This window comes from Rhinatrema bivittatum, chromosome 2 (assembly GCF_901001135.1).
Source record: "Rhinatrema bivittatum chromosome 2, aRhiBiv1.1, whole genome shotgun sequence".
Taxonomy (NCBI): Eukaryota; Metazoa; Chordata; class Amphibia; order Gymnophiona; family Rhinatrematidae; genus Rhinatrema; species Rhinatrema bivittatum.
Window position 1 is genome coordinate 670,591,742 of NC_042616.1, and position 23,581 is coordinate 670,615,322.

A 23,581-nucleotide genomic window follows, 5' to 3' on the forward strand; every position below is an offset into this window, starting at 1 on the left:
GATTTTATAACATGCGCACACAAGTTTATAAAATCTACCCCTATATTTTTAAGGTGATTAAAGCAAGCTTGAAATTACACCTAAGAGAAAAGCAAGTTTGCTTACCGTAAACGGTGTTTCCGTAGATAGCAGGATGAATTAGCCATGCTGTCATGGGAACTGCTAATCAGGCTCGGGAGGCGGAGCTTCTAAGTGATGTCAGAGCTTTGCTCTGAGGCTGCGCATGAGTTCCCGCACTGGAATAGACTCTCCTCAGTCTGTGATTAAGAAAGCGTGGTCGTAATGCAGAGTCAACTGTTCAGGGAGGTGGGTGGGTCAGCATGGCTAATTCATCCTGCTATCTACGGAAACACCATTTACGGTAAGCAAACATACTTTTTCCCCATCGATAGCAGGGCTCGGCTTCCTCTTCAGAGATGTCCGTGTCCCCATAAGTGGGGCTTCTGGGTAGTGGAAGCCTGTGCCTAATCAGCCAGAGGTTCAGTTTGCATTTGAACAAAGGCGTGAATCCCCTTGAAGAACTCCAACCATGTCGTCGACACTGGGTCCAAGCTGAGGGGCGCTAGTTCCCTGGGGGTCCCCATCTGTGGGGAGGTCCCACTGGGATCTGCTAGGTCCGGGGTACCCCCTCAGGAGCTAGTACTCGGTCCTGGGTGGGCCTGGCCCTGAACTGGATCTCCCAGGGCCTCCTCACCCTACATGCACAGGGCGGCCTCCTCACTTTGTGTGGCTCTGATGTGGCATGCTGGGCAGAGGCCTTGAACCTTTATCCCTGTTTCTGGCGGTGCCATGGCTGTCTGCGCGTAAACTCTTATGCGCTCCGGTGCGCTTAAGACGAGCGTGTGAGTTGTGCGCGCAGCTGTGCGTCTAGCCGTAGATATGCGCCCGGCTCTATGCGTGCAACTTATGCGCACAAGGTTTTATGTGCGTGTAAGTCTATGCGCACAAGTGCTTTGTGTGCCTAACTTGGTTTTGTGCGCTCGGGCCGAACGGCGGACGGCGCAGTGAATAGGTCCAAGATGGCGACGGCGAGCACGCGGGCAATATGGCGACCCCCTTGGATGGTCTCCACATGGGTAGACCCTTGGAAATAGCCGGGGCCTAGCCCTGCTAGGGCGGATCAACATGGTGGCACTGGTCCTGGTCGGTGACCTGTGCTCCTCCTCGATCCTCGGAGACCGGATTCAAGCAGAAGATTTCTACCTTACCTTGTCTTCGGCGCTTCCCGGTTTCATCCCGGGCGGTCTCCTGCGTGATTGTAATATGTCATGACTATTCATTTGTCTTTTGAGACCATACTATTTCTTATTGTATTCTTGTAGCAGTGTTTAGTAGTATTTGTACTGCCAAGATTTCCACATTCTTTTATTGCCTATTGCTTCTGTATATGTGCTTATATATATATAAAAGAAAAAAAGCAAAGTAAATCAGCTTAAGGCTGCCTTTTTTTTATTTTTTTGAAAGTAAATCACTATTAAGTTACAACCAGTAATACTTCTTAAGCCATGCAGCTTCCTCCACCTCCTGAGCTTCTCATTCAATCAGAAGCTACTTGGATTCCACTGGCTCAGATGTAATAAGGTGTGCCAGGCTGTGCAGTTTTACCCGCGAACGCTCACGCATCTTTTATGCACAGATTCAGGGGGTTTTTTGTACTGGAAATCTATCCATATTTATTGCAACAAGAACAAAACATTTTTACACAGAAAATAGGTCCTTTTTTCCCCCCCCCCCCACTTTCTACCATTTTTGTTCTTGTTATAATAAACACTGAAATTCCCAGCAAAAGTAATAAAAATGGAAAAAAAAAAAAGAAGGGTCCCTGGCCATAAAATCATATTTTATGTGCATGTGTTTGGGTCAGCATGCTTTTTTTTTTAAACTGCTCAAAGCATCATCATTAACTTACTGCATCGGGAGTTAACTCAATTTTTATTGCCCAAGTAAAAAAAACTAGAGGTAAAATTTAACTGCCATTTTATTACATCAGTCACTTTAATTGGGAGACTCTAAAGCTAAGGCAGCATAGAGGCTGCATTTATGGCCAGAAAGATTTTCCTGTAAAATCACTACCATCTCTGTGTGAACTGGTTACTTTGCTAATGAAAAAAATATAGTCAACTAATATCCTTAGTAAGAATGTATTTTCAAATGCTCACACAGCTGTTTAGAGGAGCCCATGGTTAATGAATGACAGAACAATCAGAATCCGAGAGGTTAGAAGGATCAGAGTATATGGTCAACCACGACATTGAGGTCACCTAATCAAAGGCCTAACAAATCAATTGACTTTTTGGGCCTTAATGTTCTTAAGTAGTAATGAATCAACTGGGAAAAAAAAAAAAAAAAAGTGTCCAAACTTCTATACATGCTATATGCACTGTTTTTATTATTTCAATCTGTTAAAATAAGTACCGTAAATAAAAGGGAGTTCCAAGATGGCATCCACCTGAGCAGATGCACTTGAGTGAATTCCTACGATTGACCTGTGCCTTGGCTTTTCCATTCTATTTCTTTTTTTTACTTTAAAGATGGGTAAAAAAATAAAATAAAATGGAAGGCCAAGGCACAGGTCAATCGTATGGCAATGCCATGAGTCGTTTCTAGTAGATTCCTGGTTGTTCATACCTGTGGAGTCTAGAATGGGGGACAATGAGGTCAGGAAGCATTGACATAGCTTTTTTGGAAGAGACCAACATCTCCCTCAGCCCTGATACTCACAGTCCACTAACTTTTCGATGGCTTCATCAGGGGCTAGGTATATATATCTTAGTTGCTTGCGGTTAGTTACTGTGACTTCCTATTCAGGCATTACCCCACTTCTGAATAGGAAATCACAGTAACAAACTACAAGCAACTAAGATATGTATCTAGCCTCTGATGAAGCAATCCAAATGTACACTGTCAGGTTTTGCTTGATATTAAAGAACACTGTGGATGACTGGGTGAATCTTGCACAAGATACGTTCCCTACTTCTACTTGCAATATTTGACTATAAATTGCTCTTTTACTTGCATTTTTAAAAATTAATAAAAAATAAATCATGAGACAGATTAGAGAATTCATATAGCACAAGAGTGGCGGGAGTAACTATTGAGCAAAGTTACAATGCTCTAAAATGCTCCGACTTACCTGTTCAGATGAAGGTCTTTACCTACTTTTGTACTTGGTAGTTCTCAGCTATTGTAGTTATTGAACTATCTTCATCTTTGGATTCATCTATATTATGTTTAATTTTGCACCATGTAGAGGCTGTGTCAGCTTCTTTTCACTTAGAGATTTATTGAAACATACAATTTGACCAGGGGTGCATAACATTTTGCACACAACTGTAGGTGTTTGGTAGTCTTATCTGTAAACTCAGATAATCTCTAATTCTCTCAGAGAATCTCTAACCTGTGAATGTTGAGAAGTTTATTGCCAACAGAATGCTCTTGCTAATACTTTTTTGTATTTTTTATAATTTAAATATTTATAGGTCACGTTATCCACGCTTCTAAGCAGCTTACAACTCAATATCCAGAATTAAAAATGAAAACAAGACTAAAAGAACTCAAACAAAAATCCTGATGACCATTCATTATCTCGAAGCAGCCAGCAAATAGCGTCAATGGTTTCACAGAAAGGCTTGCCTGAAGAAGTAGGTTTTCAACTTCTGCTTAAATGTTTTAAAGCAGTTCTCCTTCCCTAAGTTTTCTGGAAGACTGTTCCACAGGAAGGATCCTCAGACAGCTAACAAAGTCGCTAGATTTTGCCAATCTAACAGATCAGATCTAGGGAACATATAACAGACATTGTCTGGATGACCTCAAAGTTCTTTTGGATCTGTAAATCTGCAGCAGCGAGCTAGCATTTAATGAAGCGTAATTATTTAGTCTCTTATGGATCAAAGATAGTATCTTCAAAGATTTTCCATTTAATCAGTGGCTAATGCGAAGCGGAGGATAGGAGTACTGTGATCAAATCGACAGGTACCTGTAAGAATACAGGCATTTGAATTCTGAAAAACCTGTAAAGCATGAATAGTGGGAACTGGCAATCTTAGATAAACAGAATAATCCAGGTATGTTAAGATTAAGGCCTGCAGTACATTGCGAAAGTCACCAGGCTCCAGAAATGGTTTCAGGTTGCAAAGCATTTGCAACCTGAAAAAAAGGAACTTTGTACCATAGGCCATATATCTTTGGATGATAAGCCTGTGTCAAAAATATCTACATTTACTATAGTAATCCTAAATCAGAAACTAAAGTGGTATTATACTGAGAAGATGAGGGTTACTACCAATTCATTGGGTGCATTTATTTCATTTCAGATTTTTTTTTTAAATGTTTATTTGCATTTTCTGTTTTTATGTGGGTTTGCTTGTGCCTCATGTTTGCAATAAGATTAAAAATAAAAGTTCATGTGATTTGCTGACATGTAGATCGCTTTGAGAGATTTATAAATGATTTAAATAAAATAAATGCTAAGGCCGTCAAACTGCATGCTCACAGTGAGTAATGTGTTGTCTAATTTCCTTATGGGCTGCCTATAGCTATACATTTCTTTATTTTTTTTTATGTTTTAAGCTTTCTGCAGTGCTACATATCAAGCACCTATACAATCCTGTTAGATGAGTACATGTGCTGTGCTGCCAGCTTGGGTAGCAACAGTGGCTAGAGCTTCCTTTCACAAGCTAACTAAACAGCACAAAATCATGGAGTCCAAGCTCTTAGGGTGAAGTGATCATATCAAGAAGGTAGAAATGTTTCTGAGTGGGTGGTCTAGACATTAAATCAATGGGTCGAGATCCAAAATTACAAAAGAAGCAGGGTAAGAAAAGACTAGACACAAATATACCAGAGTTAAGGAAATGGTTACTTCCCTAACATTTCACAAAGCACATGCGTACATAAGAGCTGCACAATTTCTAAAATACCACCTCTCTGCACACACTTTAATGCAGGAAACTGCATGCATTCTATACGTATTTTACAAAAGTACATGCAGTGTGCTATCATGACTAAGAGGCCAGCCCTAAGTGGCAAGATTCTTACCCCGTTTACCTCCTCACAGGCAACAATCTGTACATTTTGTGAAACCTTGTTGGCATGCTGAACAGGCATCCTGGACCGTGACCCATGGGGAACCCCAGGGCTCTATTCCATCACTTCCAACCCCTATTACAGATGATCCAAACTTTTGATATAAAAGCTTATATCTATGTGGAAAAGGTCCAGCTTGTACTACTTATGGACCTGGACCCATCAACAGTCATTAAAAAAGCTTAGTATGTGTGTCTGAGCCATCCAAGAATGGACTAACAACAAGCTTCATCTGAATCCCAATAAAATGGAGACTCTCTGGATACAACACACAAACAGATAGTTTCCCAATTTGAAAATACAATTCAGAACCCATGAGCTCCCTCTAAAAACAGAGGTCAAAAGTCTCAGTCTTGCTGGACTTGGAACTAACGAAGCTCTCACAAAACAAAGGCAACAGTAAAGAGCTGTCACTTTCAATCATGTAACTTATAAAAGTCCATTCATTCAGAAGAGGACCCCTAATCAGTAGTCCACGTCATGGGAACCACATAGTTGTATTATTTTAACTCGCCGTTTACTCAATGCACACTCTACCCGGGATAAGACAGATTGGAAGGGCTCAAGAAGACGAGGTGGCACTGTGTGTGCTGCACAAAGCAGGGTCCAGTTATTCATGCTCTGTATGCTGCCTATTAATTACCATATTCTGGAGCTCATGCTGTAGCTAGAAGAGGCATGCATGATTACAGGTTCTCTGAAACCATCTCCTACACATTTAAGAGCTACTGTTGGGGGTCTCCTTTTGCTGCAATATGCTGCGAGCAGAGCCCAGGTACTGATATGGACCTCTGCAGGCGGCAGTGGTGGCATTTCTGATCAGGTCTGAAGGCATACTGAGTGGGGAACACTATCTTAGGAGGAAACTGGACTAGAGCTGCCACTAAATATCCTTAGTGACGTCATTTGTAAATACTGTCTGAAAGCTGTTCTCATTTCCAACTGGTTCATCAATAGGGACAGATTTCCTTTGGGCTCGAAAGTGTGCTCCCCAAACTCTCTGTGGTAATTGTCTCACTACTGCTGTTCCAAAAAATCTACTTTTGTGAGTATTCTGGGAGATAACAATGACTAAGTAGTAAGCTATTAAAAATGTGACGTTGGATTGAAAAAAAATTGTATGATGCTCTTCTCTATTATAATTAGGAAACCCCGCTCTTTGTATCCTGATCTTTACAATATTTAAAAACTCCATCCTGAAATGATGACTCTTTAAAAACTGTTCAACATATTTCACATTCAATACTGCCCTGAACATCTGGGCTCTAGAAATAGGATTGCATACACCTTTTCCTTGTTCTGTCACTTACTTATAGCCTTGTCTAGTAGATCTGTGATACATTTCCTTGATACTGGTGATGAAAAAATGGTTAAGTATCCAAAAAGCAAATAAACCTATTTGCTTTTTGAAAACCCCTAGAGAACATCCATAACTGTCCAAAACCCATTAACCTGATGTTCAAAGCCTCTAAATACACTATTCTGCCACTATTGTAGAAATGTGGAAGAGGTTCCCCAATACCTTCATGCGCTTGTCTTTATACTGCATCTTGAAAAATAATTGCTCTGAACGCTCAGTTACCCACCCACCACTTAGGTTAGTAAGAGTTAACAGTTAACTGTTTCCTTGGTTGTGTTGGTTACCAGTTTCTTTAATTTCATATCTACTTTAAACAGCAAAGATCCCCTGATTTTATCAATCTGTATCTGAATATTCTCCAACCATTTTCTTAGGTACAAAGGACCTCCTTTGCTGTTCTATCTTGATTAGCTTACAGTGTATTCTGCTGCCTAAGCAAAATCTGATAAATTAGCTCCAAAAATCCCAGTTGTCTGCAGTGCTCCAATTTTATATGTCTCTGAACATGTAATCTGAGGAAGTGGCCACTTTTAAAGGTGTTCTTGTTATTTAAAAAAAGCTTGTATATTATCCACAGAGATGCCTCTACTATATGACAGATACAAGTCCATAAAACAAGTATTATGTTATATGTATCTGGGAGTTTACATTCAGTATTATACCCTAGACTGATGCATTCAAAAAGAAAAAGAATTTTAGATCTTCTAGCATAGTGGTTTTCAAATTCTCTCACAACCCAGTGGAAGCAAAATACTCAATACAAGAAATTAAAACTTGCCATGTATGGTGAGACAGATCTTTGAGTCCAACATCACGTTTCTGATCGTGGCCAATCCAGTCTCAAGTCCCTGGCAGATCCCATAAAGTAGATCTAAATCCTGTTACTCACTTCCAGGGATATCAATAGCTTTCTAGTCTACCTGGCTAATAATGTGTTAAAGACTTTACCTCCAGGAACTTGTCCAAAATCTTTAAAAACTTGCTATACTAGTCGCCTTGATCACTTCCTCTAGGAACAGATTCCACTGAAAGTGTGCAGACTGAAAAAGTACTTTCTACAATTTGTTTTGAATCTGCTGGTGGTTAGTTTCATGGAGTGTCCCCTTGTTTTATTATTTGAAAGGATAAACAATCCTTTTCCTAGCTAGTAGCCAGATAGACTCAGGACCAGTGGGTAATGTGTTCCTCTGCTAGCAGATGGGAGACGGAGTCAGGTTTCAAAGCTGACATCACCTTAGATATTCCCCTGCGGTGACCTCAGCTCTTCAGTATCTCTCCATCTCCTAGCAGATACAGACGCTACCCCCACACTAGCATGGTGTTAGCGGGATTGCAGCACAAAGAAATTTTTACCTTCACTTTAAAAAAATAAGATCGAGTCCTGGTCTCTTGCGGTGATACCTAAGGGTCCCCTCCTCCCTCAGTTGAGAATTCCTGAGGCGATTTCAGAGATCCCTCAGATGTGTGCCTTGGTCCGGTAGCCGGTTCCCGGCGTGGACTTAGCTGCTGAAGCAGCTGAAAGGCAGCGGGTGCAGCAGTGAAAGCCAATGCCCTCTTCCCCTGCAGCCGGAGACATCTGTACTCAGCCGGTAAGCGGTGAGACCAGGTAAGTAAAGAAGAACTCCTCCGATCCAGAGACGTGGAAGGGCTTAAATAAGTCTTTCCTTGCTCGGCATGCCAAACCGACTTTGTCCCCGATCTCCATTCGGGCGAGGGAAGGGGGTTCTGAGCGGGTTGAGCAGCCCCCCCCCCCCCCACACCCGATGGGCTATGCCCCATTTTCAGCTCAGTTGACTCGCCACGTGGCCATCTGCGGCGGCTTGGTATGGTGCCATTTTCCCCCTTCGGCCGTCGGTACGTGCAGTGCGGGCCGGCCTTCGGTGCACCTAATGTGCACGTAGATACGTGCATAGCTGCGCACATAACTTTGCGCACAACCAACCACTTACACATACGTGCGCCGAGGCAAGTCGATGCACACATGATATTCAATAACCGGCTAAACGCACAAACCACACGGGCTATGGCCCCGGCAGCAAAGAAGCTCAGGCGACACTCTCTCTGCGTGGCCTGCCATATTAGAGCCGCACAGTCTGACCTGGAATCCTGCCTGTGTCAGCACTGTGAGGAGGCCCAGGGAGGGCTGGATTCTCAAAAGTTTTCCCAAGACCGGCTCATCCCAGTTGGAGCATGGGTCAGCCTTGACCTTATCCAGTAGCTCCCCGAACCTGAGCAATTCCCCGAACGGCGTCCTCTCCAGGCGAGGGCAGTTCAGAGGTCCCTATCCGTTCCCCCCCGATACAAATATGGATCCGGCAGCCTTCTCTTGGTTGGAATTTTTTCAGGGCCTCCAAGCCTTTGTTCAAGCGCAGGCCCGGTCCTTGCCCGAGCTGAACACCAACAGGGAGGGGGGGCTCGCTTTTCTGGCCCTGCCACAGGTTGGTTCTGAGTTGTCCCCCCCAGAGTTTAAGTTCATGACCCCTAGTTCAAACCATGCATCATTAACCTTTCAGGTATCTGAAAGGTCTGTATCTTACCTCCCCCACACCTTCTCTCTTCTAGGGTATTCACAGTTAGATCCTTAAGCCTCTCCTCACATGTCTTCCGATACTGACCCCACACCATTTTGGACACCCTTCTCTGGACCGCCTCCATCCTGTCTCTGTCCCTTTTGAGATACGGTCTCCAGAAATGAACCAATACTCCAGGTGAGGCTTCACCTAGGAGCTGTACAAGGGGGATTATCACCTCTTTTTTATATACTGGTTATTCCTCTCTCTATGCAGCCCAGCATTCTTCTGGGCTTGATGGACCACAGGGACAGAGGTCTTTTTCCTCGGTAGTGAATCCTAATACAAAAAACTGTAGCTGAGATTATTTTTCTTTAGGTACATTCCTCTGCACTTCTCCACATTAAATTGCATCTGCCATTTAGACACCCAGTCTCCTAGTCTCACAAGGTCCTTCTGCAGTTCTTCACAATCTGCTGCTGTTTTAACAATTCAAAACAATTTTGCATCATCTGCAAATTTGGTCAACTCACTTGTTGTTCCTTTCTCCAGATCATTTATGAATATGCTAAGGTCCCAGTACAGACCTCTGGGTTACTCCACAAACGACCATTTAGTCCTACTCTCTGTTTCCTGTCTTATCCAGTTAGCATTCCACAATCAGATACTGCCTCCAATCCCCATGACCTGCCAATTTCCTGAGGGACTTTGCCAAATGCCTTCTGAAAACCCAAATACACGACAACCAGCTCATCTTTATCCAAATTTTACACTTTCAAAAAATCTAGTTAATTGGTAAGATAAGACTTCCCTTTGCAAAAAAACATGTTGACTCTCACACATTAAACCATGTTTATGTAGTAAGTAATTTTGGTTTTTTTAAGAATAGCTTTTACCATTTTGCCTAGCATAGACATCAGGCTCACCAGTCTACAGTTTCCCAGATCACCACAGGAACCCTTTTTCAAAACTGGAGTCACACTGCCACCTTCAGTCTTTAGGTATTGTATTTCTATGTCCAATGTTTTTACCATGTTTGTTCAGTCTATGTGCCAGACATGTTTTTGTGTTTATAATATTGTTACCTGCCCTGAACTTCAGAGGGCATGGGATACAAGTAATTTTAAATAAGGTACCTTGGCTACTTTCAAATGTTAGGTTACACATCGCCAGAAACAGGTCTGCAATTTCATTTTTAATTCCTTCAGAACTCTGGGGTGAATACCATCTGTTCCCAGTGATTTGTTATTCTTTAGTCTGTCAATATGATTTATTATATACTCCAGTTTCACAGTGATTTTTAGTCACTCAGTCATCACCATCAAAAAATGTTTCCAGTATGGCTACAACTGACATCTTCCTCAAAACAGAGGCAAAGAATTGATTTATTTCAGCTATTTCCTTGTCCTCCCTGACACTCTTTTTACCTCTCAGTTATCTAGCAGCCTGACAGACTTCCTCAAATGCTTTGTACTTCCTGTGTGAAAAGAAAATTACTACTTTTAAAAAAAAATTTACTACTTTAAAAAAAAAAATCTTCTATGGCAAGCTTCTTTTCAAATTTTCTATTAGCCTTCTTTTTTTTTTTACATGTAATTTGCCAGTGCTTATGTTCTTTCCGGTTTTCCTCATTTGGGTCTGCTTTCCTTTTTTTTTTTTTTAAATGCTCTTTTGGCTTTAATTGCCTCTCTCCTCACTATTAAACCACACCAGCAATTATTTGGTTTTCTTTTGAACTTTATAAATACATGGAATATATTTTATCTGGGTCTCAAGGATGGCAATTTTAAACAATGCCTGTACCTCTGCAAGTTTTTACCCTTGTGAATTGCTTTTAGGTTCTTTAATAAACTTTATTAGTTTCCCACATTATAGTTAAATGTTACTGCAGTAGTTTTCCCTAATATGTGGTTTTAAGAGTAAGTCGATAAGAGTGGGATAGATAAAAGACCAGAAATAAGTTTGGGTGAGTGGCCATCCTTATTGTACCAGTAGCTCGTAATTTACGGGTAGTCTTAGATGCCAGATTATCAATGAAATCACAAATACAAATGCTTGCTAAAAGCTGCCTTTGCAGCTGATAGGTTTGGCAGCTGAAGCCTTTATTGTCTGTATCGGATTTTTAGAATGTGGTCAAGTCTTAGGTAGTCAGTAAAACTGACTATTGTAATGCTATGTAGGATTACTTCAGAAACCTTTTAAGGGTGTTGCAATTGGTCTTGAATGGAGCAGCCCAGGTGATTACAGGAACCTTTTATTACACGCATATAACCCCAGTTTTGCTGTATTTACATTGGTTGCCAGTGATAGAGTACATTTTAAAATGCTAGTACTATTGTTTAAAGAATTGCATGTAGAGGATTATCGATTAAAATTAGTACAGATGTTTATGAATTAGTACAGATGTTTATGAGCATAGGCTCAACAGATCAAAAATTGCTGAGAACCAAGTTTCAAGGATTATGTTTAATCAACAAATGCAAAATAGGGGCTTTTCAATAATAGGACCAAAGATATGGAACAAAATAAGTAAAGATTTGAGGAACTTGGAAGAACTGAAATTTTTTTTTAGGAAATCTTTGAAAACTTGCCTTTTTAAAACAAACATGTATTATATAATTTTATGTTAATTTGTTTTAAATTTGCACTTGTGGAAATTATGAATGTTCATTATGTACATCACGCATCAACTGATTTTGGATACTGCAGGTTATAAATGTACCAAATAAATATTCACCCTCTTGCTATTATGTCAAATTTAAATACATTATGATTATTATTAAGTGGATCCACCACCTCTCTCTCTTGCACCAGGTTCTGCATTCCACTGAGAACTGGATTTAATATAGGTCCCCCTCTTGGTGATTCCATGACCAACTGCTGAAAACAAGCGAAAAACAGTCACTGATGGCTTCTAGGAACTTTACCTCCCTTGCATGTCCTGAAGTGACATTTTACCAATTAATACTTGGATAACTGCAGTCTCCCATTATTACTGTGTTACCCATTTTACTAGCCAGTCCCTTTTTTCAAGAAAGGGAATCAAACTGGCCAGGGAAATCATCTTGAACATTTCCCTTTTCAGGAACTTGTTTAAACCCCTCAGATCTAGAATAGGATGAAGATCCCCTGTTTTCTTTGGGATCAGGAAGTCCCTGGAGTAAAATCCCCACTCTCTCTCTTCTGGTGGATTTGGAATGATGTTCTCCTTGCCTCTAAGAGAGAGGAGAGTTTCATCCGTAGCAATTTCTGATGCTGAGACATTGACCAAAGTGGGTTTTGGTGGGTGATATGGAACTATGCCCAATAGGTGTAGTCCGTATCCTTTTTGGATTTTGCTTAGGAGCCAAGTGTCTGAAGTTAATCTGAGCCAACTGTTTATGTAAAATCTTAACCTGCCTCCAACAAGAAGGTTTTCTGACATGGATACTGGAATCTCGGCTATGCTTGCTATGACCCAGTCAAAACTCTGTCCCAGGTTTTAGCTAAGGTGCGGACTTTGGCTTTGAGGCCCTTCTCTTACCGAGGATGAGCACGAGGGCCCTGCTGTTGATAGGTCCAACAGGGCAAAGGAAAATATCTTCTTGACCAATAGAAATGACTCCTTGATGCCCTACTCGGGTACCACTTGGTTGAGAAAGGTCTGGAGTGGCAGTTGAGAGGGTTAGAAGCATTATACAGTAATCTTTAATTTGAATAACTGCTTCCTTAACCTTATCTCTAGAGATCCTCCTCATTGAAAGGTACATCTGTTAGAAGGTCGAGGCCCACAGCCAAGTAAGCCTGAGGCCACCAATACTTACTGCACAGACTCTCAATGCTGTCTCAGCCTTTGATGTTTTCCATTGGACTATGTGCTTTCCATACTTTATGCCCTTGTTCACTAATGGTTCTGAGGAAGCTGCACTGCCACTTCCTTAATACATTTCAGAATGATCCAAATATACTGGCTCATGAAAAGATGTTGGGATGCAGGCATGGAGAATAGACCCTGAAAAACCTCTCCCAAGAAAGTCCAGAGTACAAGAATCCTTCCCTGGGGGCAATGAGAAATGGGTTCTAGACCTCCTGGCTTTCTTAATCTGTTTCGACCACTAATGACTGGTGCGACAGCTGCTGCTTCTTGAATCCTGGAGCCTTCTGGACATGATATATCATATTTCGCTTCCTCATACACTGGAGCCAGAAGAGGGGACTTGCCCACATCTCATCTCATGGCCAGGGACTACCACGATATCCTTAGGTAGCTGAACAAATTGGAAGATGTTAAGCATCCTAATTCTGGTCTCTTCCTTCTTTTACAACATAAATGTAATGGCATCTGCTATTCTCTTAATAAACTTGGGAAAGAGTTCCTTGGGAGAAGAATTTCTCCTTTGCTGCAGAGGAGAGTGGCCCGAGAGAGAGGCCTGTTCACTGTCAGATCCATAGCCATACTCCCAAGAATATTCCAAATCTAATTCCAACTGATAAATCAGAGGTGTGGACCTGGATCTCATTCAACTAGCAAAGCCCCAGAAAGGGAAGCACTTGTCTATTTGGGCCTATACCTTGGTGAACTCCTGTGCCTCGGTGACGTTTCTTCTCCCAATGGACTGAAGATTACCTTCAGTGCAGCGCTACCCAATGTTGATGCCCTTCCCGTTAATAAGAAAAAGAAGTTCTTCAACAATTCTATCAACTGGTTCTCGGGCTGAGATATCCTTTGAGCCAAGGTTGTAGGAGAGATTTTCAGAGAGCAATAGGGTTCCCTCTTCACTCTGTTTCAACAATGCTGAAGTACTAAGTTCCAATGATGGTGCCACTATTGTCTCTGAGGTGCTCTGTGCCAATAGAGCTAGGGTTCTTTTGTGCTGGGGTCTCATTTGAGGTTCTCTGTGCCAGTAGAGGCTGGACTAACACTTTCCTTTAAGGCAGCATGGCCTCAGGGTCCAATGGCACCATAAATGGTACCATTGCAGGTGTTCACACCAAGTGTGTCAATGGTGCTTTGGATCGGGTGCTTTGCGCCATCATCACAGAGGGTGCCCTGCCATAGGCACTTTTCACATAATGAAGGAATATGGCAATTGTGCCAATGTAGTTTTTCTTCCTCAGCACTGAAGATAGGCTCCGACAGACCACATTTAGGCACCTTGCCTTTTCCGGTGCCAAAAGCCTTTTTGCCTTGCTAGATCTTTAACCTAGGAAGGGATCCAGTAACTGGCATCACAGGCAAGGGGAGAAGGGTGAGGAAACAGAGGGCATGGAAGCTCTCCCAACTGAGCAAGGAACTGGGGACAAAGAACCCTGGGTCCAGCTCCACACACCAGGAACCCTAAGACATCTCCACTTTGGGAAAATGGGTCCCTTGCCCAGACATGTACCACCAGCACTTACCCTTAAGCAGCCTCCTGAGATCCTGCATTTTCTATGCCCTAGATTATTGCGCCTGGGAGACACGCAGCCACAACTGTAGTAATTTGCCATATCATAATGCACACTTCTGTGAGTATGCAATGGACATCCAGTGCCCCTAAATACAGACCATAAAGCAGCTAAAAGGTAGGCTTCTTGGCTTTTGACTGCTTCAATATCTTCAAAGTTTAAATGCTTTCCAAAAAGAAAAAGCTTTGATAAGTGCTGCTGAAGCAGCAAGTAGACAAGAAAACTGCAACGAGGCAGTAAAGAGAAAAAAAACAAACCTCAAAAGAGAGAAAGCATATCCATGCGGTTTCTTGGTCAAAAAGAGAGAGGGCTCACAAGGCAGCATACTCTCAGTGATGTTTTTACTGAGCTATGACAGATAGGTCCATTAGGTGCTATCAGATGACATCACTCATATGTCATGGCTAATTCAGACCTGCTTGTCGATGGAGAAAATGGGTTATCAAATCAAAATAAATATTAAAGGAGGGGTGGTAGGGGCAAGGGTTAGGCAGGCCATACGGGTGGGGGGTACCACTTCCCTCCCCCATGCCAAAAGACACAGATTAGGCAAGACCACACTTTTCCTTCCCTTCCACTCAGTCTTCCTCCTTCCCCTCTACCTTAAAGGCAGACCTGCTGCTTCTGGCTCACTGGCCTAACCTTTGCTCACAGCCCTCATCAGAAGCTATGACTCCTGTTCTTCCAAGCTGGCACAAGCTTCATGTGTGTAAAATGTGCATGATCAGCCCAGTTTGTGTGGCATGTGCACTGCATCGCAGCTTGCTTCTCCGGTCCCCGTCCCCCCTTCTGATGTATTCCAGTATGTGTGCTCCAGATGGACACGTGCATTCTGATGTCACCCCATGCCTGCTATATGGAGAACTAGATAGCTTCCAATTTTTATATATATGTAGAAAAGGGGAGATTCAATCTTTACTCTGCAGAAAAAATATTGTGCTCTGCCCTGGTGGTCAGATTATTTTTTCTCTCTCCTCCTCACTCCTTTTCTACGTATTGCCCAGCTCAACATTTCTGTCATTTCACTCTTTTTCTGATCTTTCCTATCTATACATCCACCTTCCCACAATCCATCTAGTTCCTATCCCCCTACTCCATAAATGGCTGCATTTTTCCCCTTCACCACTTCTTACATTTCCCCCAACCATCTCCCTTTGATCTTCACTCCCCTTAACTGCAGAATGGTGGCTTTTTATTGTTTTTGGTCATTTTGTCTCATTCTTTTGTACTAGTGTCAGAGCTCCACACAAGGGCTAGTATAAAAGGCACTGCAGATGCTTATCACAGGAGCACAGCACAAACAGGATGTATACATCTAATGTCTATGGCATGCAGCCATTAAAACATATCAAGTAGTCTAGCAACTTCATGCTACCACAAGTAGCATTTGAAAAATGTAAAAAGAATGAACTTTTCTAAAGTCCTGTTTCTAAAATGAGAGCTTTCTTTATATGTTAATATAATATACAATATTGGAGAAGTGACTGTAGGTTCAATTCTATTTGCAGATGATTCCAAGATCTACAATAGAGTGGACATACCTGAAGGGAGTAGAAAGAATGAAAAGTAATTTAAGAAAGCATGAAGAGTGGTTGAAGACTTGGCAGACAGGATTTAATGCCAAGAAGTTCAGTCATGCATCTGGGGTATGGTAATCCAAAAGAACTGTATATAATGGGGGTGAAAGCCTAACATTCATGGATTGGAAGAGGGACCTTGGGATGATGGTGTCTGGTGATCTGAAGGCAGCAAAGCAACATGACAAGGCTATAGCTAGAGCCAGAAGACGTCTGAGCTAAATAGAGAGGTGATAATGCCCTTGTACACGTCCTTGGTGAGGCCTCACCTGAAGTACTGTGTTCAATTCTGGAGCCAGTATCTGAAAAAGGATAGAAACAGGATGGACATGGTCTAGAAAAAGACAACCAAAATGGTGTGAGGTCTGTACCAGAAGACTTATGAGAAGAGGCTGAAGAATCTAAATATGGTTGTTTGAGCAGGCCTACATCCAGCCAGGTTAATCCATTGTCTTATTGACTCTCCCATTATTATATTTTTTAATGTGTTAAGGAATTTTACTTTTAGGTATTTATTGTGCCTTGGTAATTAAAAAATGTATTTTATTATTTTGTATTCTTATATTTATTTTCAGTCATTTTAATGGGCAATTTCAATATTTTCTGATATTTTAATATTTTCAATACTTTTAAACGTTTACATGTTTTATTAATGCAACTTTGTAGTTTTAGTTCTTTGATATAGTAAAATTTCTTTTTAAATTTATAAATGTTTACAATTCTTAGACAATTTCTATCAATGAAAAGGTCATGTTACATAGAAATCCCATTTCCCTATTAATTTACATTCAAGAAGTAAACATCTCATAGTTAACATCGGAAGTACTTAATTTATCATATTTGAGATAATTAAGATATTAAGAAAACATGTATTAAACATATTTAGAAAGCATATTATATTAAACATGACCGCAAAAGGAAATCTGGTGCTTCAAATATTCTCAGAGCACAATTTCTTTCAGAAACTTTTTGAAGTAATATGCAATCTACTTTATTCTAATCTCCAACTTTTATCTATCTATGTTGGGGCAACAGTTCTAATAGGCATTCTTGCATTAATAAAGGATCTTAACTGGATTGATCAAAAAACACATGTCTATTGTTGTTCCATTTGACTATACATTTACTTGGATATCTAACTATTATCTGCCCCAAGGTCTCTGACTTCTTGACGCATCAATAAGAACTTTTTCCTGCGCAACTGAGTTTCTCTAGTTATGTCTGGATATATCCAGACATTCCCACCCAAGAAACTTTTCGTTCGATTACGAAAAAAATGTCTCAAAATTGAGTCTCGATCTAAGGGAAATATAAATGAGACTAACAAAGTTCCCTTAAAATCAATTTGATCTTCCAGGGACTGTTCAATCAGTTCTGTTATATTACCTATTTCCCCTTGTATCTCCTTAGAATTTCCCTGTAATAGTCTCTCTTCTTTTACCATTGTTCTTCCCCTCATTCAAAAAGAATATTTTTGCTATTGGTGGAATAGCTTCCTGAGGAAACATTAGTACTCTGTTATATACCTTAAAAATATCCAATGGTAATCCAATGGCAATCTAACACAAGGGAAATTTATAATTCTTAAATTTTTATACCTTAACTCATTTTCGATACTTTCTATTTTCCTTGAATTAATAGTTTCACCTTCTAATATAGTATTATGTACTTCCTGTAACTGTGCTACTTGTTTCTCAATTACATTAATTTTATTCGTATTTGACTTTACAACAGGTTCAAACTGGGATATATGATTTTTAGTCTGACATTATATTCACTAAAGTCATTACTGAAGATTCCAGAGAGATTAGGGCTTTCCATACACATTCTAACAATTTCTTGGTTTTTGACCACCTCCAAGCCTAAAGATTTATTTATTTAAACACTTTTTTTTCTGACCTTCATGAAAAATTCACATCAAATCGGTTTACATATAACAAGGGGGATAACATTGATCAACCATTTAACAAGAAGCGAAAGTTACATATAACAAGGAGGTAGAACTTGGTGTGGCTAAGGTAGCCAGAGGTAAAGGACAGTATATCTGAATAACTTAAACAAAGGCATAAATATAACGTTTAAGCTAGGCGGGGCACCTAGTCAGGATGGTGGAGTCTTGTCTGGTCGGGTATTGATGGTTTTGAGAGTTAAGGGAAGGCTTGGAGGAAAAGCCAGGTCTTAAGTTTTTTCCGAAAGGTTAGAGGGCAGGGTTCTAGCCTGAGGTCAGTGGGCATGTTATTCCAAATGGCTGGGCCCGCTGTAGAGAATGCTCGTTCTTTGGTAGTTGATGGTATCCCAAACATAGATTCATGACCATGTTTAACCATGGTCAAGTCCTCTCGAACTAAAGGTATAGAGGTTACCGGGATCATTTTGGATATTCCCCACCAGTTGCTCTCAACTTTCGTTGTCACAGCTGAAGTTGCTCTCCAGATTCCCCGGAGAACTTAGTTTCAGCACTCACAGTTTCATCCATCACCTTGGCAGGAATCAATTCAGTCCCCAACTTTGGATGGCTGAATATACCTGATATTTGAAGTTGTGTGCTGCTTGGGCGAGAAGGAGTTTCTGGAGCACTGGGGCTTAACGATGTTTGAAAGTCCAACACTGCCGTGTGCTCATCATCCTGCAGCGTACCGGACAGCCTATTCAGTGAATTGTTTGCAGAAGAGAAAAAGCCCTTTATTGTGGGTTGTAAGGGAGTTGTCACCTGAGTAGCCGAGGCTTCTACTCTTATTTTCCCTTTACGTTTTGTGTGTGGCACTTGTAACTTGATTGGCTCTGGTTCTCTGGTCACTGATTGGTGGAACAGTTTGGCGCCCTTTTTGACAGCTTTAAAGCCCCACTACTCCATTTTAACTTTGCGCTCCTGACTCTGTTAAAGCAATGCAAGTATATGCTGTTTCAAATATATACAGGTATGTCTTAAATTTATAATATTTGCTTTTAGATAGTTGTCACCGGTATGCTGGCCTTTTGCACTTAGTCCTTGTTTTACATTTGTTAACAGATCATTGTATGAAAGCTACGTCCCTCCCGAAGCAGCCACCGCGAAACGCGGGTCCGTGTCAGGGGACCTAAGACGCTATCATTTGTAAATATGAATGGAGCTGCCGCCTTTTACAAAGACTTATAAGAATCATAATAAAATTTTGGAAAATATATTTTTGGACTAAGTGATATTTCTCTCTGCACTCATTGTTATGAATACTTGTAACAGGCAAAGAGAAAAAAAAAAAAAAGACAAATATACACCCTAGAAAGTTAGTCTCTTGTCCAATTTTACTTACAATTTGAAGCCACCAGCGGAGGCAAAGAGGTGAGCTCCTTATTCCAAAGAAAATAATTTAAACTTTAAACCCAAATCCAGGTAAGACGAAGCCGGATAAGACAAAGCCGTGCACACACCTTTGTCGCACGGCTTCGTCAGCGCACCAGCGATGAGTGCGCGCCGCAGGAAGGCATTGTTTTATACCGTCCCTCGTCTCCAGTAAGTGACGTCAGTCAATCATTCCAGGAAAAAAAAACTCTCCAAAGAATAGCGTTGGGGCCGGTATTCACCTGACCTCGAACCAGGTAACGTTCTCTCCAGTTCGCCTCCAGATATAGTGAATTTAATAAGTTTTATAGGACTAGGATTAATGCTTGGTCCTCATTTACAATGTAAACCAATGTGAAATGAATACAAATGTTCGGTATATAAAAACATTAAATAAATAAATGATTACCCTTGGAAGATATGATACAGACTTTCAGATACCTTGTCCGTTGGAAAGGAAACTGTAGAACTAGGGGTCACAAAATGAAACTACAGGGGGAATGACTCAGAACCAACATCAGGAAATATTTCTTCATGGAGAGGGTAGTGGATGCCTAAAATGCCCTCCTGGAAGAGGTGGCGAGGACAAAACAGAAATTCAAAAGGGCACGGGATAAAAAACTGCAGATCCCTAAAGGCTAGAGATTGGAAATGAAGAAAAGGGTGCATAGGAGTAACCTGCACAGTGTGACAGTTACTAACCTTAACATAAGGTATGGGGTTACTACCCTTAACCAATTAGCTTTGATGCAACATCATTCGCCACTTTGGTAGGGGGAAAAGAGAATTGGATTCAGATGGCAGCCAACACCGGGCTCTGACTTTTATGGTCCAGGGTACTAATATGCAGACACTAGGGGAAAAAGCACAGGACTACTTCTATGGCTAAGTCTAAAAGCAAAGTATGTTCAAGCAGCATTGTCTGAATTATCAAGAAGACTGCTCACCCTATAAAAACATTGTTACCAGTAATTTTATTATGGGTTTGACAGTTGCCTGGTTTTGTTTGCAAATGTTCTACTCTTAACATAAGGCTTTGGGGCATGGAGCAGCATTACTACCAAAAGAAGTTTACTGGGCAGACTGGATGGACCATGTGGTCTTTTTCTGCCATCATTACTATGTTATCACTAATAACTTTACCCCCCAGACTCCTGGCTTTGGAAAAAAAAAGAGCCGAGATTTCTGGAGCAAACAAGGAAAGGAACTATTTTAACATTTCAGGATTTAAAAAATGAATTTAACTCTGTTCACATTATCTTTCGTAGATACATCATATCGGTTTACATAGAACATAACGCAAAATACATGGAACAGGGAAAACAGAAATTTGGAGGAGGGGGAGTCAACGGAAAAGTATAATTACAGCGGATATAAGATGTATTTGTATTCTCACTACCCCAATGGTAAAAGTAATTCAAAACTATTACCTATTGAAGATAGTATTGACTTATTAATAAACTGAATACAGAGGTGCAATCAGACCTGTAATAAGGACAGCAAAACAAAAAAAGCATGAGCTGATGTTAAGGTATTACACTGCACTTACAGACACCCCCTATAGTTTCCAAAATTGGGAAATTCTAAGCCAGTGTTTTGAAAGGGATATCAATTACATGGTTTACCTTTGCATAGCAGCTGGGAATGTATATTTGTACAACAGTTCTGGGACAAATGGTAACATGAAATGGTAAAAGCATGTAATGTCTTCTTGCTAAAGCTAGTTATAGAGACCCTGGACAATATAACATGTAACCAAATCTAAGCAATATGTGACCTGTTATATGGATGTCAATGGACATCCATATAACAGGTCACATTTTTCTTGCTAAAGCTAGCATGTTTTCCCCTTCACTCTATCTGCTCAGATACTGGGGAGCTGATGAGACTCCAAGGAACGCAGGAAGCTTGTGATTCAATTAATACATATAGTTCATTTATTGGAAAAATCTCAGAATGAAGATCTAGAGTAATAATGTTTCCTAGGTGGCAGCCCTGGAATATTTAATACTTGCTAAGAGATGAACACTATAACAAAGTCTGGAATCAGTTTTGGACATGGTAGAAAAGCAAGGTTTGAAAAAAAAAATTCTCTCTACCTATTTGACAACTGTGCTAAATATTTCAGAAGTGCATTATAATCTATTCTTGATAACATGGAATAACAATGTACCCTTGCGGTCTTTGGAAACAAAGTAGTAATTAATTTTATAAAAAGTGTTTTTGGGGTTTTTTTTAAAGTTATCCTTAGGGAAAAAAAAATCTAAGATAATCCTCAAAGATCTAGCTACTGAAAACAAAAAGGAAAAATAAATTACGAATGATGAAGCGGAGGAGCATGTCAGTTTAAGAACGCATATATTAACAAGAAGCGGCAGGATAAGCAGAATGGCCGACTAGAACTGCCGTCTACCAGCTGAGTTCCGTTTCCCCACCCGGGGCCACAGCAGATCAACTGGAAATACCTATATGGCATTTCCACGCAATCACTATCACTACCACCACCTATACCGCCACCTCCTCCTCCTCCTCCACGATCCTGACACTCCTGCACTGACAGAGCCTGCTTCCACCTGCCCATGGGGCGAGACGAGACGCCAGACTCAGCAGGAAAAAACCGTACAGAGCTTCTCACTGGCACCCAGACGCCGTAAAAAGAGGCTCCAACATCTAACTTACAGGGCCCTCGGACCGCTCCGACGCCGGGGTCTTCGGAGCCTGATCCAGCTCCCGCTGCGCCGCACCAGCCGCCGCTCACACACGATCACTTCCGAGGTCAAGGCGGAGACATGGGAAGAAAAGGCTTTGCGAAAGTTTCCTCCTCCCAGGCCCAGTATGACGTCATTAGCCCCCAAACCGGATGTGCGAATTATTAGCGACACCTCCCACCTCATTCTCGGACAAGCCCGTGCCAGTCAGGACAGAGGAAAGAGGCGGGGGATAGTGTAGTCCTAGTGCTGCAGGCTGCTTCGCAGGCGTTGCCGGGGTTACGGGAGGGTTAATAAGGACAGGGTGAGGCGTTCACCGTGAGGTTGTGGGAGCAGACTGAGTCAGGCTTCTAGTTAATGGCTGTTACCAAAGAAAGGAAAATCTGAACGTCCTTAGAAAAAGGAAATTAAAGAGAGGATGGGTTGAGCTCTGAATTCTGAGTCTACACTTGGAGTGGTCGCCCGCTGTCGTGGAAGAAGGCAGAAGTGTGATTAGTATGTCAGGAGTGTTTTGGATATCCTGTAAACCCGGCCTATATGTGGCTACCTTGCCCTATAGGAATTGAAACACGATGTATGCCACATTGAATGAAGATTACTATAGGCGCAGTTAGTTATCTGTGTAGATATATACTTAAAGAATTGTGACCAGTGTTGCAAGCTTTATTGGCAGATAATTGCCCATGCTGAAAATTTGGTATTCTTAATTAAATTATGAATGTTTTATGAAATATGCATGAAGGGACTATAGCTAAGACTGCAAAGTGGATTACACTCAGGCACTGTAGACATTTTCCTATCCTCAGAGGGCTTACACATTTGAACCAGAGACAACTGAGAGTAAAGTGACTCGGCTGAGGTCACAAACATAGACATAGAACATAGAAATGACAGCAGAAAAAGACCAATTGGCCCATTCAGTCTGCCCAGCAAGCTCCCACACTTATTTTCCCATATTGTATCTGTTTCACCGACCACCAAGTTCAGGGTCCTTGTTGGTAACTGTTTGATTCAAGTTTCCTGCCACCCCCTGCCATTGATGCAGAGAGTAATGTTGGAGTTGCATCAAAGGTGAGCATAAGGCTTAATGGTTACAGGTAGTAACCGCCGCATCAAGCAAGTTACCCCGATGCTTGTTTACCCAGACTGTGTAGTTCAGTCCTTGTTGGTTGTTGTCTGAATGCAAATCCTCTTTTCCACATTTCCCCCTGCCGTTGAAGCAGTGAGCAAAGCTGTATATACATTCAAAGTGATGTATCAGGCTTAATTGGTTTAGGGTAGTAACCGCCACAATAAGCAAGTTACCCTCGCCACCTGCAGCAGCCCCGCGGTGCGGCCCTCTCACCTTTCTAAGCAACTTCCAGGCTCCAGCTCCCCATCGCTGTTGGCAGTGGGCCGCTGGCTCCGACCTTGGGCTCCCACCAGCACCTCCAGCATTGCTCCACCTCCCGGGACTTCCAGCCTAGATGCCTCTATCCTTTGGGCCTCTCTGCGGGGTTCGCGGAGAGATGACGCCAGCAGCGCCATGCCCCTCCCTAGGCATGTGCGCGCAGTAGTAAACCTTTTAAAGGGCCTGTGGTGGGAACCTGGCTGCG

General features: G+C 41.6%; 1 protein-coding gene across 1 annotated transcript in view; it reads right to left on the reverse strand.

The window, feature by feature from the left end:
* ELOC (elongin C) overlaps nt 1-22,126 on the reverse strand; it is a 37,429-nt gene extending 15,303 nt beyond the window's left edge. Inside the window, exon 1 of the mRNA XM_029591490.1 lies at nt 21,958-22,126. The gene's annotated coding sequence lies outside the window, so the exon portion shown is untranslated. The remainder of the gene's footprint in view (nt 1-21,957) is intronic.
* Nucleotides 22,127-23,581: the final 1,455 nt, after the last annotated feature.